Source organism: Eurosta solidaginis, chromosome 2, assembly GCF_040869045.1.
Source record: "Eurosta solidaginis isolate ZX-2024a chromosome 2, ASM4086904v1, whole genome shotgun sequence".
Classification (NCBI taxonomy): domain Eukaryota; kingdom Metazoa; phylum Arthropoda; class Insecta; order Diptera; family Tephritidae; genus Eurosta; species Eurosta solidaginis.
The window spans coordinates 52,111,292-52,131,477 of record NC_090320.1 but is presented as its reverse complement, the minus strand read 5'-3'; the positions used below and the strand labels follow the sequence as shown (position 1 = coordinate 52,131,477).

The following is a 20,186-nucleotide window of genomic DNA, read 5'->3' as shown; positions in this document are numbered from 1 at the left end:
GCATATCTGGAAAACGCCTTCACATATACAACTACCACCACTCCCTTTTAAAACTCTCATTAATACCTTTAATTTGATACCCATATCGTACAAACGCATTCTATAGTTAACCCTGATCCACCTTTATGGCGATATCCCTAATTGGCGTCCACCTATAGAACTATGGCCCACTCCCACACAAAATACTCTTTAATGCCTTTCATTTGATACACATGTCATACAAACACTTTCCAGGGTTTCCCTCGGTTCATTTTCACATGGTTATTTTCCCTTATGTTGTCACCATAGCTCTCAACTGAGTATGTAATGTTCGGTTACACCCGAACTTAACCTTCCTTATTTGTTTACTATTATCTGTACTTATTTGCGCTTACAATTCTTTGTTTTTCAGTTTTACCCTTTTCTATTGCTATGTAACCACCTACTTTTGTGGGTAAACAATTATCCGGCTACTTTCGCGGGTAGAATACCAAAAGGGTGTAAAAGGTGCCTCATGATTTCGTTACCGTGGTGAAGAATGTTGTTACCACACTAGAATCGGGGCGTTACTCACAACCCTAAAGTTGTTGGAAGCGTGAGAGAATAAGAACATAAATAGTAAAGGGAGGTTAAAGAAAATAAACATAACCTTTAAAATAACAAAGGAGCATACTAAAAATTTGCTATATTACAAAATGCAATCAAAATCGATATGTACGATATCAAAATATTGGAAATGGACATTGGGTATGTATAAAATATATATTTTTTATAGCATTTATGTTATAGTAAATAAAGCAAATTGAATTGATTTGTGCAATGAAATGAGTTGTTCTTGTTTTACATTATGTTCGCAATAGGAGGTGGATATGGCATATGGGCAACATGAAGACATTTCTTAGTCCAATGATGATAGCCTTCATTTTGCTTGTTGAGAGGCTATAACTGCGTTTTATTATATTTATCATGAGAAATCGATTATACAAGAAAAGTGTGAAAAGAACACACGAAAGAAATATGTAAAACGATTCTAAATAAATTTACCCCTGGGGGTTTGTTGCATCTTCAACTTTACATAAATGACAAAAGGTTAGCAGTAAAATTCTTTAGAATTAGACTTACTATGAAAGACTGCAAAGGCCAAAGAGATTTCATATCAAACAGTCTGCTACTAGGGTGTGTTATTGCGGACTATAGTTGCCGCATTAAATAAGACCTTTATGAGACCCACAGCAGCTCAAAAGAAAACAATATTAAAACTAATAAAAATTGAATTTCGACAAATTACTTAAAGTTAGTAATACAAATTTTAGTTCAACTGCGTACCTTAAAACACACGCCATGCATCCTGCCTTCTCTGGTTTAGATTAAGAAGCACAAAAAGTGGCTAAAAGTGACTTTTGGAATGAGTAGGCAATTGAAAAGTTAAATCCTCTCTCGACGTATAAAAAGCAACATCTACAAGTCGGTCATTATATCTGCCCTGATGTATGGCTCGGAATTATGGACGGTGTCGCGAGAAGGTGGGATGGCTCTGAGAGTATTCGAAAGAAAAGTTCTCCGGTAGGTTATGATCCTGTCCGTGATGCCGACGGCGAGTATTGAAGGTGTAATGATGTGCTGTATGAGCTTTCCGCAGATATAAGGATAGTGCAGCGAATAAACCCAAAGTCTATGCTGGCTAGGTTATATTATGCGTAGGGATGAATTTACTTAGACCAAGAAAGTATATCAGTGGATAACAGAATTTAGAAGCAGATAAAGAAGGAGACCTCCGGTGAGTTTGGAGAGGCGGGTGGAGAAAGAGTCGACTTCCTTTGGTGCTTCCAATTTGTCACAGCTCTCGTGAAACAGGGATAGCAGGGGTGACTTGTTACGAAACAAGCAAAATCGCTAAGGCGGCGTAGGACATCACCGTTTTAAAGATACCAGTTGCTAAAATGGAAAACTGACAGAACTCGAACAAGTTGGGATTTTTGGAAAATTTATATTCATCTAGTATACAACTAGTGGGTTTGATTCCAGGAAATCTTCATTTAACGGTTTTGTGCATGGTTTTCACTAGGTCAAATTTGACCACAAATTTGACAATATCAATGAAAATGGCCTGTCATACAACGTCAAATGCGCTTGGTGTCCGTTTTGACTACAAAGTCACAATTAAACGGAACAATTGATGAAATAGATAAAACGGCTAAAAACGGTATAGCAAATTTGAGATTCAAATTTCATTCTCTATCAATCAATAATGTCAAAGCGTGTGAAACAACGGGAAATATTAATGAAATGGGTTGTGAAATAAGGGAATACAAAACTTTAGCATGGTTTTTGGCTTTATCGACTTTGAGTCAGTAATGTTACATAATAGCAACAATTTTGCCTCAACTGACCATCGGGTTAGCTTAACGCCACTTTTGATATCACTCCCAGACGATTATCAAGATTTATCAAAAGTTATCAATCAATTTGATTGCGGTGCTGTTTGTTGGCACAGAAATATATGTGTCAGACTTCTTAACAACTTATCTACTTAGCCAAAATAATTCTTCCATATGATACCCGTGTTCAGCTTAATCCCTCGCATTTGACTAATTGACCACGGCAGCAGGCAATCGAAAGGTCAATAATCACAAAATGTGTTGGTGCGACAACTTAAGGCAGAAAATCATACAACAGGTAATTGTCAAGCGAAAATATACTTACAATATACACTGACGCCGAATATATATTTGTGTTATTAATTAATATGTATTAATATCATTTAGGATAAACTTAACAGTCGAACTAATTAAACTATACCATCAATGCGATTAACAGAAATTAAATTAAACATTTTTGGTCCATAGTAAATTACTGCGTTCTTTTGCAATTCAATTATTTATACCATTTTTCAATACTCGAAACTTAAACCGTACTTTCCTTTTTATTTATTTACAGCTGCTCGTCAACATGTTTTCGCTCTCACAGAAATTTTAAAAATTTAAACTTCATTAAACTTGAGTCACTAAACTGATGGAGAAAAAAGTCAAAACAAACAAAGAACTGCAATTGATTTTAAAGCAAAAACTCTTCTAAGTACATCCAGAACTTTTGCCAGTACTAAAAATAGCACTTAAAAGCAACGCAAAGTACTTACAAAAAAAATAAAACATCAATCAAAAAAAAATCAGGAGTAAAGGTAAGTAATCAATCAAGAATATTTGGCTTAAAATGACAAAAAGTTCGAAGGTGACATTTGGTGTATAAGTGCTATAAATAACTTCAATTGAGCATCTAAACTTTGAGTTTTATTCTTCAAAAGGTTACATAGTTTATCTTTTAAATTGAGTCAAAGTTTTTGCATAAAATATGCAGAATACCAATACAAAATTTAAGTAAATAGTCTTTAGGTACGCCTGGGCGTATGAATAGCGCCTAACATCAAAAACAAGTAAATTAGTGAAAATTTGTATGAAACCGAATCTATATACGCAGATGTTGATTTTATGAACAGTTAGTCAAAGTTTCAGCTGAACAGCACTTTTATTTAGACTTACACTAGCACGCTTTTCTTCTTTTGACGTAGGTTCGGTCCAATAATAACAAGTAAGGAAGGTTAAGTTCGGGTGTAACCGAACATTACATACTCAGTTGAGAGCCATGGTGACAAAATAAGGGAAAATAACCATGTAGGAAAATGAACAGAGGGTAACCCTGGAATGTGTTTGTATGACATTTGTATAAAATGAAAGGCATTAAAGAGTATTTTTTGAGGGAGTGGGCCATAGTTCTATAGGTGGACGCCATTTAGGGATATCGCCATAAAGGTGGATCAGGGTTCACTCTAGAATTTGTTTGTATGAAATGGGTATCAAATGGAAGCTGTTAATGAGTATTTTAAAAGGGAGTGATCCTTAGTTCCATAGGGGGACGCCGTGTCGAGATATCGCCATAAAGGTGGATCGGGGGTGACCCTATAATTTGTTTGTACGATGTGGGTATCAAATGAAAGGGGTTAATGAGTATTTTAAAAGGGAGTGGACCTTAGTTCTATAGATGGAAGCCTTTTCGAGATATCGCCATAAAGGTGGACCAGGGGTGACTCTAGAATGTGTTTGTACGATATGGGTATCAAATTAAAGGTATTAATGAGGGTTTTAAAAGGGAGTTGTGGTAGTTGTATATGTGAAAGCGTTTTCCAGGTATCGACCAAAATGTGGACCAGGGTGTTATACCACGAACAGTATTCCTGCCAATATTTCAAAGGTTTTTTATTTCGCCCTACAGAACTTTTTCATTTTCCTCTACTTAATATGGTAGGTGTCACACCTATTTTACAAAGTTTTTTTCTAAAGCTATATTTTGCGTCAATAAACCAATCCAATTACCATGTTTCATCTATTTTTTCATATTTGGTACAGAATTATGGTATTTTTTTTTTCGTAATTTTCGATATCGAAAAAGTGGGCGTGGTCATAGTCGGATTTCGGCCATTTTTTATGCAAATACAAAGTGAGTTCAGATAAGTACGTGAACTGAGTTCAGTAAAGATATATCTATTTTTGCTCAAGTTATCGTGTTAACGGCCGAGCGGAAGGACAAACGGTGGACTGTGTATAAAAACTGGGCGTGGCTTCAACCGATTTCGCCCTTTTTCACAGAAATAAGTTATCGTCCTAGAATCTAAGCCCTACCAAATTTCACAAGGATTGGTAAATTTTTGTTCGACTTATGGCATTAAAATTATCCTAGACAAATTAAATGAAAAAGGGCGGAGCCACGTCCATTTTGAAATTTTCTTTTATTTTTGTACTTTGTTGCACCATATCATTACTGGGGTTGAATGTTGACATAATTTACTTATATACTGTAAAGATATTAAATTTTTTGTTAAAATTTGACTTTAAAAATTTTTTGTTTTAAAGTGGGCGTGGTTGATCTCCGATTTGCAAATTTTTATTAAGCATACATATAGTAATAGAACTAAAGTTTCTGCCAAATTTCATCATGATATCTTCAACGACTCAGGAACCTACATACCAAATTTCATCAAGATACCTCAAAATTTACTCAAGTTATCGTGTTAACGGGCGGACGCACGGACGGACGGACGGACATGGCTCAATCAAGTTTTTTTTCTATCCTGATGATTTTGATATATGGAAGTCTATATCTATCTCGATTCCTTTATACCTGCACAACAAACCGTTATCCAATCAAAGTTAATATACTCTGTGAGCTCTGATCAACTGAGTATAATAAAATTATTAAGAACTATCTTTGGGCATGGAAAATAAAATTAAATAGTCTGGCTTAGTAATCTGCCTGAAATAGATATGACCATGAATCACTGATCTCAACGTTATATATCGTAAACGTAAGTATATGATGAAATTTGCAACTTCTAGCCGTTAAAAAGGAGGCAGAGATGACCGGTTATATTGAGTATGTAATATATACACCACCGATCTCTATGATTTTTCCAGATATCAATATATGCTATATTCGAAAGCATTTGGTGGTATTTTGAGCTTCTAGCTGTTAAAATTGTGCAGAAATTGCGAAAAGTTTCTTATCTGAACAATTGGTTGTAGGGGACATATGCTATATGAACAATCGGTTGTGAGGGATATATACTATATATACGACCGATGTATACAATTTTTTCATTTATATGTAAGCATTAGGTGAAATTTTAAGCCTCTAGCTGCTAAAATGGAGCAGAAATTACGACAAGTTTCTTATCTGAACAATCGGTTGTGGGGGATATATGCTATATATACGACCGATCTAATCCATTTTTTCAGTCGACAATATTTGCAATATACGAAAGCATATGGTGAAATTTGGAGATTCATCCTGATAAATTGAGGAAGGTAGGACAAAAATCCTCTTTTCTGAAAAACCTGTTGTATGGTTGATATATGCTATAGTAGTCCGATCTGGCCCGTTCCGACAAATGTCTATTCGGACACCTAAATACCCGCTGATCAAATCTTATCAAGATATCTTAAAAATTGAGGGACCACTTTGCATACCAACAGACAGACGGACATGGCTAAATCAACTCAGCTCTTCGTCCTGTTCATTTCGGTATACTTACTAGTAGGTCTATCTCTTCTTCTGTAACGACCTACAATTTTGCGATTCGTGACAATCTTAATATACCATTTCATTTTAATGAAAGGTATACAAATTGAATAATTGAATAAAATCGTCCTCACCCTTCAGCGTTCCATCTATAATTTTCTTGCGCTTTGCCAATTTCTTCTTTTTCCTTTTCGTCTTGCTTTCCTCTCCGGCCACTAACTTTACTTCATCTGAACTCTGCCTTTTTTCCAATGCTTTCTTTCATTGAAAGAGGAATGACTTTCTCGTCTTTATTCTCCACCTTTTTACTTCCCCAATAATGTTTGGCTTATAATCACTTCCCATCTGCTCCCTCGCATTAGTTTTCCCATTTTACTTCTGTCTTTCTCTGCCCCCTCTCTCTCTCCTCTCCTTTTTACCATAAATATCGTGTAAAAATTTTTGATGTCAAACTTATCGGAAAAACAATTGTTCAGGAAAGATCAAATAAAGTTTTACTTTTTATTTTTTTATACTTGGCGCGTTTCATCTCCGAGTAGACAAAAGCCAAGCTTCTCTACCAATTTGCGTATTGGACCTTTTAATTTTCCCTACAAATTGACAAAACAGGACCTGCATGTTATATGTCGAATTCTAACGGCAGCTGCAAAATAGTTGAAGTTTGACTGAGAAGCATCAACATCGATAATGGTAGTGTCCTTATTGCTACAACAACTACAAGAGGTCTGCCTCGCTATAGCCATATTTTGATAGAAATTGAACGAAAATCCTTCTAAAACTTAAAATATCCGCAAGAGAAGGAAGAGGAGTCGGTACATCACTTTATTTGCCGGGATACATACATATGTGACAACGGACCAAAGGACTCAGTTTTCTGGATGAACGTTGTTTTGATGGTCTTGCAGGGACGTAAATATTTCGCTCCAGCTTGAGCTAATATTTGAAATCAGCCCCACTAATATTTTATCCATTCCATCTATCATGCAACTGCCTTTTCTGCTACCATCACCCTTCCCTACTTCGCCTATATTTCCATCATTCGTCCCTCTCATATTTGTCTCCTTGAAAAAAAGCGTGGCAACGAATGTTCATTTCTTTGAAGTCTTCCACTTGCCCTTATTTTTCAATACTTTATTTTTTTCCGTAAAGTGAAATGGTGCCTCTTTAACAAATTAATATTCATGCAAAAGTGGGCAAAAACAGAATGATCTTCGAACGATATTTTAAAATACTTTTAAAGTTTATCCATTTCTCCATATATATAGCTACATACATACATACATATCAGTGTATTTATATTTTTTTACTAGAGCCAATTAAACTGTAGTTTAACAAGTAAGGAAGGCTAAGTTCGGGTGTAACCGAACATTACATACTCAGTTGAGAGCTACGGAGACAAAATAAGGGAAAATCACCAAGTAGGAAAATGAACCTAGGGTAACCCTGGAATGTGTTTGTATGACATGTGTATCAAATGGAAGGTATTCAAGAGTATTTTAAGAGGGCCTTAGTTCTATAGATGGACGCCATTTAGGTATATCGCGATAAAGGTGGACCAGAGCTGGCTCTAGAATTTGTTTGTACGATATGAGTATCAAATGAAAGATGTTAATGAGTTTTTAAAAGGGCGTGGGCCTTAATTCTATAGGTGGACGCCTTTTCGAGATATCGCCATAAAGCTGGACCAGGGGTTACTCTAGAATTTGTTTGTACGATATGAGTATCAATTGAAAGATGTTAATGAGTTTTTTAAAAGGGCGTAGGCCTTAGTTCTTTTCGAGATATCGCCATAAAGGTGGACGAGGGGAGACTCTAGAATGTGTTTGTACAATATGGGTATCAAACGAAAGGTGTTAATGAGTATTTTAAAAGGGAGTGGGCCTTAGTGCTATAGGTGGACGCCTTTTCGAGATATCGCCACAAAGGTGGACCAGGGGTGACTCTAGAATTTGTTTGTACGATATGTGTATCAAATGAAAGATATTAATGAGTATTTTAAAAGGGTATGGGCCTTAGTTCTATAGGTGGACGCCTTTTCGAGATATCGCCATAAAGGTGGACCAGGGGTGACTCTATAATGTATCGTATTAAATGTATTAATGAGGGTTTTAAAAGGGAGTGGTGGTAGTTGTATATGTGAAGGCTTTTTCGAGATATCGATCAAAATGTGGACCAGGGTGACCCGACCATCATCTGTCGGATACCGCTAATTTATTTGTATATGTAATACCACGAACAATATTCCTGCCAAGGGCTTTTGATTTCGCCCTGCAGAACTTTTTCATTTTATTCTAATTAATATGGTAGGTCTCACACCCATTTTACAAAGTTTTTCTCTAATGTTATATTTTACGTCAATAAACCAATCCAATTACCATGTTTCATCCCTTTTTTCGTATTTGGTATAGAATTATGGAATTTTTTTCATTTTTCGTAATTTTCGATATCGAAAAAGTGGGCGTTATCATAGTCGGATTTCGGCCATTTTTTACGCCAATACAAAGTGAGTTCAGATAATTACGTGATCTGAGTTTAGTAAAGATATATCGATTTTTGTTCAAGTTATGGTGTTAACAGCCGAGCGGAAGGACAGACGGTCGACTGTGTGTAAAAAGTGGGCGTGGATTCAACCGATTTCGCCCTTTTTCACAAAAACAGTTATCACCATAGAATCTAAGCCCCTACCAATTTTCACAAGGATTTGGTCGACTTATGGCATTAAAAGTATCCTAGACAAATTAGATGAAAAAGCCCATTTTGAAATATTCTTTTATTTTTGTATTTGGTTGCACCTATGGAACTATGGCCCACTTCCTCATAAAATACTCTTTAATGCCTTCCATTTGATACACATGTCATACAAACACATTCCAGGGTTTCCCTCGGTTCAGTTTCCTACATGTTTATTTTCCCTTATGTTGTCACCATAGCTCTCAACTGAGTATGTAATGTTCGGTTACACCCGAACTTAACCTTCCTTACTTATTTAAATTTGGCTTTAAAAAAATGTTTGCTAATTTTTATTAAGCATACATATAGTAATAAGAGTAACGTTCCTGCCAAATTTCATCATGATATCTTCAACGACTGCCAAATTACAGCTTGTAAAACTTCTAAATTACATTCTTTTGAAAGTGGGCGGTGCCACGCCTATTGTCCAAAATTTTACTAATTTTCTATTCTGCGTCATAAGTTCAACTCACCTATCAAGTTTCATCGCTTTATTCGTCTTTGGTAATGTATTATCGCACTTTTTCGATTTTTCGAAATTTTCGATATCGAAAAAGTGGGCGTGGTTATAGTCCGATATAGTTCATTTTAAATAGCGATCTGAGATGAGCGCCCAGGAACGTACATACCACATTTCATCAAGATACCATAAAATTTACTCAAGTTATCGTGTTAACTGACGGACGGACGGACGGACGGACATGGCTCAATCAAATTTTTTCTCGATACTGATGATTTTGAAATATGGAAGTCTATATCTATCTCGATTCCTTTATACCTGTACAACCAACCGTTATCCAATCAAAGTTAATATACTCTGTGAGCTCTGCTCAACTTAGTATAAAAAGCTTATAACAATGGGTAGTGTATAAATAACAAGTAAGGAAAGCTAAGTTCGGGTGTAACCGAACATTACATACTCAGTTGAGAGCTATGGAGACAAAATAAGGAAAATCACCATGTAGGAAAATGAACCTAGGGTAACCCTGGAATGCGGTTGTATGACATGTGTATCAAATGGAAGGTATTAAAGAGTATTTTAAGAGAGAGTGGGCCATAGTTCTATGGATGGACGCCATTTAGGGATATCGCCATAAAGGTGGACCAGGGCTGACTCTAGAATGTGTTACGATATGGGTATCAAATGAAAGGTGATAATGAGTATTTTAAAAGGGAATGGGCTTCAGTTCTATAGGTGCACGCCTTTTCGAGAAATCGCCATAAAGTTGGACCAGGGGTGGCTCTAGAATATGTTTGTACGATATGGGTATCAAATGAAAGCTGTTAATGAGTATTTTGAAAAGGAGTGATCCTTAGTTCCATAGGTGGATGCCGTTTCGAGATATCGCCATAAAGGTGGACCAGGGGTGTCTCTAGTTGTACGATATGGGAATCAAATGAAAGGTGTTACTGAGCATTTTAAGAGGGAGTGGGCATGAGGTCTATAGGTGGACGCCTTTTCGAAATGTCGCCATTAGGGTGGGCCAGGGGTGACTCTAGAATGTGTTTGTATGATATGGGTATCAAATGAAAGATGGTAATGAGTATTTTGAAAAGGAGTAATCCTTAGTTCTATAGGTGGACGCCTTTTCGAGATATCGCCATAAAGGTGGACCAAGGGTGACTCTAGAATGTTTGTACGATATGGTATCAAACGAAAGGTGTTACTGAGCATTTTAAGAGGGAGTGGGCATTAGGTCTATAGGTGGACGCCTTTTCGAGATATCGCCATTAGGGTGGGCCTGGGGTGACTCTAGAATGTTTGTGCGATATGGGTATCAAACGAAAGGTGTTACTGAGCATTTTAAGAGGGGGTGGGCATGAGGTCTATAGGTGCACGCCTTTTCGAGAAATCGCCATAAAGTTGGACCAGGGGTGGCTCTAGAATATGTTTGTACGATATGGGTATCAAATGAAAGCTGTTAATGAGTATTTTGAAAAGGAGTAATCCTTAGTTCTATAGGTGGACGCCTTTTCGAGATATCGCCATAAAGGTGGACCAAGGGTGACTCTAGAATGTTTGTACGATATGGTATCAAACGAAAGGTGTTACTGAGCATTTTAAGAGGGAGTGGGCATTAGGTCTATAGGTGGACGCCTTTTCGAGATATCGCCATTAGGGTGGGCCTGGGGTGACTCTAGAATGTTTGTGCGATATGGGTATCAAACGAAAGGTGTTACTGAGCATTTTAAGAGGGGGTGGGCATTAGGTCTATAGGTGGACGCCTTTTCGAGATATCGCCATTAGGGTGGACCAGGGGTGACTCTAGAATGTTTTTGTACGATATGGGTATCAAATGAAAGGTGGTAATGAGTATTTTAAAAGGGAGTAATCCTTAGCTCTATAGGTGGACGCCTTTTCGAGATATCGCCATAAAGGTGGATCAAGGGTGACTCTAGAATGTTTGTACGATATGGGTATCAAACGAAAGGTGTTACTGAGCATTTTAAGAGGGAGTGGGCATTAGGTCTATAGGTGGACGCCTTTTCGAGATATCGCCATTAGGGTGGGCCTGGGGTGACTCTAGAATGTTTGTGCGATATGGGTATCAAACGAAAGGTGTTACTGAGCATTTTAAGAGGGAGTGGCATTAGGTCTATAGGTGGACGCCTTTTCGAGATATCGCCATTAGGGTGGGCCAGGGGTGACTCTAGAATGTTTGTACGATATGGGTATCAAACGAAAGGTGTTAATGAGCATTTTAAGAGGGAGTGGACATTAGGTCTATAGGTGGACGCCTTTTCGAGATATCGCCATTAGGGTGGGCCAGAGGTGACTCTAGAATGTTTGTACGATATGGGTATCAAACGAAAGGTGTTACTGAGCATTTTAAGAGGGAGTGGGCATTAGGTCTATAGGTGGACGCCTTTTCGAGATATCGCCATTAGGGTGGGCCAGGGTGACTCTAGAATGTTTGTACGATATGGGTATCAAACGAAAGGTGTTACTGAGCATTTTAAGAGGGAGTGGACATTAGGTCTATAGGTGGACACCTTTTCGAGATATCGCCATTAGGGTGGGCCAGGGGTGACTCTGGACTGTTTGTACGATATGGGTATCAAACGAAAGATGTTACTGAGCATTTTAAGAGGGAGTGGGCATTAGGTCTATAGGTGGACGCCTTTTCGAGATATCGCCATTAGGGTGGGCCAGGGTGACTCTAGAATGTATTTGTACGATATGGATATCAAATTAAAAGTATTAGTGAGGGTTGTAAAAGCGACTGGCCATTAGATGTATATGTGAAGGCGTTCTCGCGATATCGACCAAAATGTGGACCAGGTGATCCAGAAAATCATCTGTCGGGTACTGTTAATTTATTTATATATACAATACCACTAACAGTATTCCTGCCAAGATTCCAAGGGCTGTAGATTTCGCCTTGTAGAACTTTTTCATTTTCTTCTACTTAATATGGTAGGTTTCACACCCATTTTACAAAGTTTTTTCCAAAGTTATATTTTGCGTCAATAAACCAATCCAGTTACCATGTTGCATCCCTTTTTTCGTAGTTGGTATAGAATTATGGCATTTTTTTCATTTTTCGTAATTTTCGATATCGATAAAGTGGGCGTGGTTATGGTCGGATCTCGGCCATTTTTTATACCAAAATAAAGTGAGTTCCGATAAGTATGTGGGCTAAGTTTAGTAAAGATATATCGGTTTTTGCTCAAGTTATTGTGTTAACGGCCGAGCGGAATTACAGACGGTGGACCGTGTATAAAAACTGGGCGTGGCTTCCACCGATTTCGCACATTTTCACAGAGAACAGTTACCGTCACAGAATCTATGCTTCTACCAAATTTGAGAAGGATTGGTAAATTTTTGTTCGACTTATGGCAATAAAAGTATTCTAGACAAACTAAATGAAAATGGGCGGAGCCACGCCCATTTTGAAATTTTCTTTTATTTTTGTATTTTGGTGCATCATATCATTACTGGAGTTGAATTTTGTCTTAATTTACTTATATACAGTAAAGATATTAAATTTTTTGTTAAAATTTGAATTTAAAAAATTTTTTTTTTAAAAAGTGGGCGTGTTCTTCATCCAATTTTGCTAGTTTTTATTTAGCACATATATAGTAATAGTAGTAACGTTCCTGCCAAATTCCACCATGATATCTTCAACGACTGCCAAATTACAGCTTGCAAAACTTTTAAATTACCTTCTTGTAAAAGTGGGCGGTGCCACGCCCATTGTCCAAAATCTTACTAATTTTCTATTCTGCGTCATAACGTCAACCCATCTACCAAGTTTCATCGCTTTAACCACCTTTGGCAATGAATTATCGCATTTTTTCGGTTTTTCGAAATTTTCGATATCGAAAAAGTGGGCGTGGTTATAGTCCGATATCGTTCATTTTAAATAGGGATCTGAGATGAGAGCTCAGGAACCTACATACCAAATTTCATCAAGATACCTCAAAATTTACTCAAGTTATCGTGTTAACGGACGGACGGACGGACGGACGGACGGACGGACATGGCTCAATCAAATTTTTTTTCGATCCTGATTATTTTGATATATGGAAGTCTATATCTATCTCGATTCCTTTATATATGTACAACCAACCGTTATCCAATCAAACTTAATATACTCTGTGAGCTCTGCTCAACTGAGTATAAAAAAAGTTAAATGTTATCTGCAGAATATTTTCATCACATCTTTACGTTTCACTAAAAATTGCAAATCAACAAATGGCATTGTGACAAGAAAAAATTCATTGCATTCATTTCATATCATTCAAATTGACTGCACTCTAACAATGTCAACCAAGTAACGGATAATGTATATACATATATATCTACATACATACAAACTATTACAATAACTAAATGCAAATTAAAATTGGCAGCAAAAGTTGGGAGGTTTGGGTTAGTGTGGCAACACTCGCCCCTAACAACAAGCTAAAACTGAGATACTGCAAGCAGAAGCAGCAAAATATGTGCAGGACTAAAATGCTTACAATGGCATTGAAAATATTATATTGTTGCTCCGACAGTAGCAACAAAAAAAAAATAAGAAAATAAAATATAGTAGCTATGAGCATTGCAAACTTTCATCCGCATACTTTGACATGATGAACAAAAAGTGCAAACTAATTAAATTTCAATAATTGAGTGGTGCGCAAAAAATGGGAAAGCAAATAATTTCAAAAATTGACCAGTGGGAAGAGAATTAGTCTTCGGTCAATTAAATAGAGGTCAAGCAATATTTAGAATTCATCGGATAATATTAAAATTGAAAATTGTAGGGAAATAGTTAGAGATGCTCGTAGGTATTTTCGGTTTAAATGGGGATTTTTAATGAACTAATGTGTAATGGAGATTATTCAATTAGTTGAGTTGGGGCAATTAGCTCAAAGGTATTGGTTGATTGAAATAATTTTTTTCCTACTTTTTCTGTAAGTTCATAAGTTCAAGGATTTAAAACTTTTACAATTCGATAAGTGTGCAGCTGCGCAGAAGTGTTAAGCAAAATACAACATAATGTAGCCAATTTTGTGCAATTCTTTATAATTCTGTACCTGCTGTTATAGTTAGAATAGCTGAACTGTCGAATAAATAACTCAAATATTCAGTATTTCATTCAGCCAAATATTCTTTACATACAATTCTACTGTAGTAGTAGAACTTAACAATTACAATACTCGCGTACTTCACTTATAGCGTGCTAAAATAAAACTGATTAATTATTCCTCAGCTTGTGCTGCTTCTGTACTCTCAGTTGCGTCGTTCGCCTATTTCTCCTAAGGTCAAGACTTTTCACGCAAAGCCATAACGAATAGTTGTATCTCATACTTGGGTATTTAGCTTAGCTACATTTAAGTGTGCGTAACCACATCTTCGTTCTTATCTGATGATGTGTGAGTGTTTCTTTTTCTTCTTCGCTCTTAACTACTGACTTCATATATGCATGATCTCTTTATCTCTTTGGAGGCGGGGCTGGACCAAGAATTTATTTGCTAGGGTCTCCCGGTTTGCGAAATTTAAGCAAAAAGCGTCTGTTCAGCATTTTGTGATGCTCTTTAATGTTGAGCTCTTTGCCTCAATATGTAGATACTATTCAGGAGTCATAAGAAGACAGCCCGCGGTAGTTTTGAGTGCAGAATTTTGGCAGGCCTGCTGCAATTTCCAGTGTGTGTTGTTAAGACCAGGCCACCAGGCTTACCAACGTTTGTTTGTCTTCTCGTCAAGTGCTGCCGGCAAGCGACTGGAAAATTGTGTTGCGGCTTTATACTAGGTTCAAACACACACCAAATTGGCAATTTATACTATTTGGGCAATTTATTACGCAATTTGTCATATAATAAATTGTAATAATAAATTGCCAATTTAAAAAAAATTGCGTAATAAATTGCTTCAAACTGCAAATGCAACATTGTAAAGTGTGTTTATTGAGTATATTAAAAGTCAGTTTCGCATGGCTGAACTATATGGTTGGCTCATCTCATCAGCTGATTTTATGTCTTTCATTTCACTGGAGTAGGGACTGTCAAAAGAAGATGGCAAAATCAAAATGAAGCCAAAACATTGAACACATTTTCTTACAACACACATACATTTCAAAGTTTTATGTTTTCATTTCATTCCATGCACCTAATACCAACACGCACATTTTGACAGTCTCAACAAAGATATGTTCTTACTGTAGAGATGAGCCAACCAGCTATCAAATTACTATTGTGTAAGCTAAATAGAGTTGTCTGAACACCACTCAAGTTAAATCGAAATAGCCTCAATTTATTTTTCTGTTTGAACATAGTATTATACTTTGGATACAATTTCAGTGACGTGCGCCTTGAAGGTGTGAGTGTCATAGAACTTTATCGCCTAAGACCTTTGGGTTACTGACTGTCGATAGCGTAACAGCATCGACGTGAACGTCCAATATTTGGGTCTTCTGTTCCATCGACGCCGTAAAAAGGGTTGCCGAGGACTTGCCCGTTGATAGTGTCAGATCACGTAAGAAAAAAAAAAACCAGAAAAACTGGGGATATATCTTTTAATTTTGTGAACTAATTCGTCAATTGATTGGCTCGGTCCTGTTGCCTATATCGTGCAGTCATCAGCATAGGAAATGATAGTAACTTCTCCTGGTGGGAGAGGCAGCCTTGATATGTAGAAATTAAACAGAAGTGGGGATAGGACACCAAATTGCGGCAGCCCCCGTTTAATACTTAAGGGAGATCCTCTTATTTCTTGTTATAATATGCCGTGGTTGATTTTGTTGAAAGATTTTGACAGGTCAAGTACCAAGACCGACGTACAATGATTGGGTTTCTGATGGTTCAGTTCGTAATTTATCTAAGTATTCATTGTTTTTAGTTCGGTGGTGGTGCTGTGAATTTTGCGGAAGCAAATGAAATGAGAAAAACGACGATTTTCAATGTCTGCTGACGAAAGTAGTGATATTGGTCGATATGATCCACTTTCGGTAGCTGACTTTCTAGTCGAAGTGGATTATTCTTGCCATTTTTCCTTGTTCTGGATTGGCAAATTACTGCAAAGAAAACGTGTGTCAGGTAACTTACTCCCTCATTGCCATTTAAGCATTGACGTGGCTCTACCGATTGGGTTTATTGACTATGAGGGCTCCTTTAGCCTTTCTGGTAGTGATGGTAATTGACGCCACGTCGTGCTTGTATGTATGTGCACATCTATTTGCAAAACAATCAAGAAATTGTTCTTTTGTATAGTAAATGTACTACAAAAACGTCGGTATTGGCTTCGGGCTACCTGAAGTGGAGATCAAATGTATGAATGAAAAATTTCATTCGATAGTTAAAATTATTCAGTAACTAACAATCGATAGTTGAATTAAGTCGATAGTTCCCAACACTAATTTTTATTCCTAGGCGAATTTAAATTAACTTCTAAATATAAGTTTTCTAGGGGTTCAACTTACTAATACTTGGTACTCACGCCCTTACAAGTATCACTATCATACAAGACTTTTGATTCGTATACCTCCTCCGCCTGCAGAACTATTTTTTTTTATAATTCAATGTAAATAGCACTTAAAGCCCCGACACATAAGCAGATTTTCATGTAGATGAGTTTAACACATGCTTATACATTATGAGTAGATTGCACATATTTTTATGGAGAACGGTAGATTGTAGTGACACTGGCGCCATCTGATATGGAAAAGTAGCCATCTTCCAAATTTTGTTGCAAGCAAATCATAAGAAGAAGAATTTGACATTTGCTTTGGCTAAGGGTGTTGACACACTTTGCAAGTGAAATTATTTTTCCCACTGGTTGGTAAATCTTCTAACATTTTTCGCAATTAAAAACTGCAAAATAACAATCGAATACGACACAAAATATGTTAACAAGTATTTTTGTTGTATAGAGAGAATGTTTATAACAGTGCTTCGCGAAATTTTGTATGTGAAGGGGCAAGGCATAATAAACTTCAATTGCTAAGTATGAAGTTCCTTCATATTTACAAACGCAACATCTTGGTTGATTGTGGCGATGTTATTGGAATGCATAAGCTTGTGTGAAACGCATCTATATGAAAAATGTCATTGTGTCGCGGCCTTTAATCTAACTAAGCCATATAAATAAAATTTAATATGCCTTCGCCACATTTGAAACCAAAAAGTTGCTCATACGACATGTCGCCCTTGCTTGATAAACGCTTTACAAAATATTTAACAAATATTCTATAACGAAGGTATTTTATGTACTTAAAATTACTAACAAAAGCGCAAATTTTAAAAACTTATTCATGTCATGATTTCTATGCAAGCATATTTCGAAATCCCCCCACCTAATATCACCTAATATCCACAATACAAAAGTACGTCTCGAATTCAAACCACGAATACCACGGTGGTAAAATAACAAAAATATATATATATATATAAAATTTTGGCGGGCAACCAAAAAACAACAAAAAAAAAGATAAAAGGCATTGAGATAAAATTGTGCAAAGTTAAAAATTGTTTCGCCCCTTAGAATGGGGAAAAATAAAAACTGTTTCCTCACTCGGTTATGCGCTCTGTCGTTTAGTGTTAATAAAAAAACGTTACATATCATAGAGTGGCGTTGGGGCGAGCATTGCAACAAAAAAAAAACGACAATTAAAATACAGAAAAAAGTACACGAGTAAGTAAAAATACAAAACGTTAAAAACTCATATAGAAAAATATTTTTTGCCAAGCGTCGAGGGTGTGGCATTTGAGCAAGTCGTAGATACGAGCACTGGAGCGGGGGAAATCTATTGCAGCCACCAATGTGACTGAAATCGGCAATTTTTTTTAACTTTGGCTTACTGTATGTAGTATAAAAAAATGTTACACACGCCATTAATATATGTGTATGCGAGTAACATGTCCATAGGTAAGTATGTAAATAAGTACGCCTGTAAGCTGCTAAGGTAGAATACAATAACAAAACTTTTGAGTGCGACCTTCGCCGAGAAAAAGTAAATGTGCAAAATATCCTTGCAGGCGACATTTAAGATACAGACATACATATGTATTTATGTATGTGAGGAAATGTGCATATGTGCATAAGTTTACTTAAGCAAGCATACAATTTATAAAATTGTATGTGGGTAAAAGAATGTGTAGATGAATTTTGAATCGAGGCATAAGGCAGCAAAAATTATAAGATTTATCAGCTTTTAATGCAAAAAATTTGCAAATGCATGCAGGGTGAGCTACTCCTAGTAGATTTATTTGTTTTCTGTTTATGGGAAAAATCTAAATCACTAAGACTCGTTTTCTTGTACACGAACTTCGAAAAATAAGAAGCAATATAGTATTAGATATACAAAGCAATATGAGAAGAGCTCTATTGAAAAAGCAGCTCGTGCCAAACCCTACTAATATAGGAAAACATACCGCGTGTCTTATAAAAACCTAATAAAACAAATACATTTTTTTAAGTTTAGCATTTCGACCATGATATAAGAAAGCAAGGTTATTCTACTTTGAGAATTTTGACATAAACTGTTCCAGTCGCCAGAGTTACAATTTTCAAAATTCCGGATGCAAAAAGCAAATAAAAATATGTATACTTCTTCAAGGAGAGTCGTAATTCTCAGGCATTGCGTCTACGTTTTGTGTTTGCTCAGGGGACAACATATGCTCCGCCTCTTTGCTTATAAGGAGAACGGCTATATGCGTAGTTCCTTTCAATATCGTGGCCGTATATTACGGTTTTGGTTAAGCAACAGGTTCGGTGCGTCCTCACACTTTGCTTTACATGGGATTCTAGCCCAAACTCTCTTTATCATCATCTTTAGCGTCACAGTCAGAAACTGATTTGTCGTTCCGTTGCTCTTCTTATAGAGCACCGTAGTCACAGCATTTTGCTTCTTTTACAATCTCTGAATAAAACCGGAGTATTTGTATCACCAGAAGTCAGCTTATCAATTACTTCGCAGCAACATAACTCTGGCAGCCCAATGCGGGGAAGACTCGGTTCGAATACAGCGCAGTTCACGCGTGCAAGCTCTTAAGCTTTTCAGCTTTGTAGTAGAGCTAAGCAAGATATATATTTTCAGAAAGATGCGGTTCTTGGACAGGTGTTGCGTTATATACCTGCCTGGAACAGCTTTTTAAACGTCAAAAATAGAAAAAAAAAATTTAAGGAATGAGACCAGTAGAATTGAAAGCAAAAATATAATTTTGCGACGTTTATTATACGCAGCGTGCTTTGCACACAGAGTATATTAACTTTAATTGGATAATGATTTGTTGTACAGGTATAAAGGAATCGAGATAGATATAGACTTCCATATATCAAAATCATCAGTATCGAAAAAAAATTCGATTGAGTCATGTCCGTCCGTCCGTCCGTTAACACGATAACTTGAGTAAATATTGAGATATCTTCACCAAATTTGGTACACGAGCTTATCTTGACCCAGAACAGATCGGTGTTGAAACTGAGCGAAATCTGATTATAACCGCGCCCACTTTTTATATATATAAAATTTTGGAAAACACAAAAAACCTGATTATTTAGTAAATAAAACACCTAGAATGTTGAAATTCGACATGTGGACTGATATCGAGAGTCTGGATAAAAAATGCAAAAAAAAATTTTAAATGGGCGTGGCACCGCCTACTTCTGATAAAATCAATTTTACAAATATTATTAATCATAAATCAAAAACCATTAAACCTATGGTAACAAAATTCGGCAGAAAGGTTGTCTTTACTATAAAGAATACTTTGGAGAAAAATTAACGAAATCGCTTAAGGAACACGCCCACTTTTATATAAAAGATTTTTAAAAGGGTCGTGGAGGAATAAAATAACCTATATCTTTGCAAAAAAGAGCTTTGTATCAATGGTATTTCATTTCCCAAGTGGATTTATAACAATAAATAGGAAAATCTTTAAATTTTAAAAAATGGGTGTGGCACTGCACCTTTTGTGAC

General features: G+C 36.5%; 1 protein-coding gene across 7 annotated transcripts in view; it reads left to right on the top strand.

Annotated features, from left to right (window-relative positions):
* The window catches only part of LOC137239718 (uncharacterized), a 442,599-nt gene that overhangs the window by 313,404 nt on the left and 109,009 nt on the right, over window positions 1-20,186 (top strand). For 4 of the 7 annotated variants that reach the window (XR_010949459.1, XM_067765334.1, XM_067765333.1 and 1 more), the window contains one exon: window positions 2,917-3,157. The gene's annotated coding sequence lies outside the window, so the exon portion shown is untranslated. Of the gene's footprint in view, window positions 1-391; window positions 727-1,560; window positions 2,656-2,916; window positions 3,158-20,186 lie in introns of those variants that run through there. The other 3 variants (XM_067765331.1, XM_067765330.1, XM_067765332.1) reach the window with 2 other exon arrangements.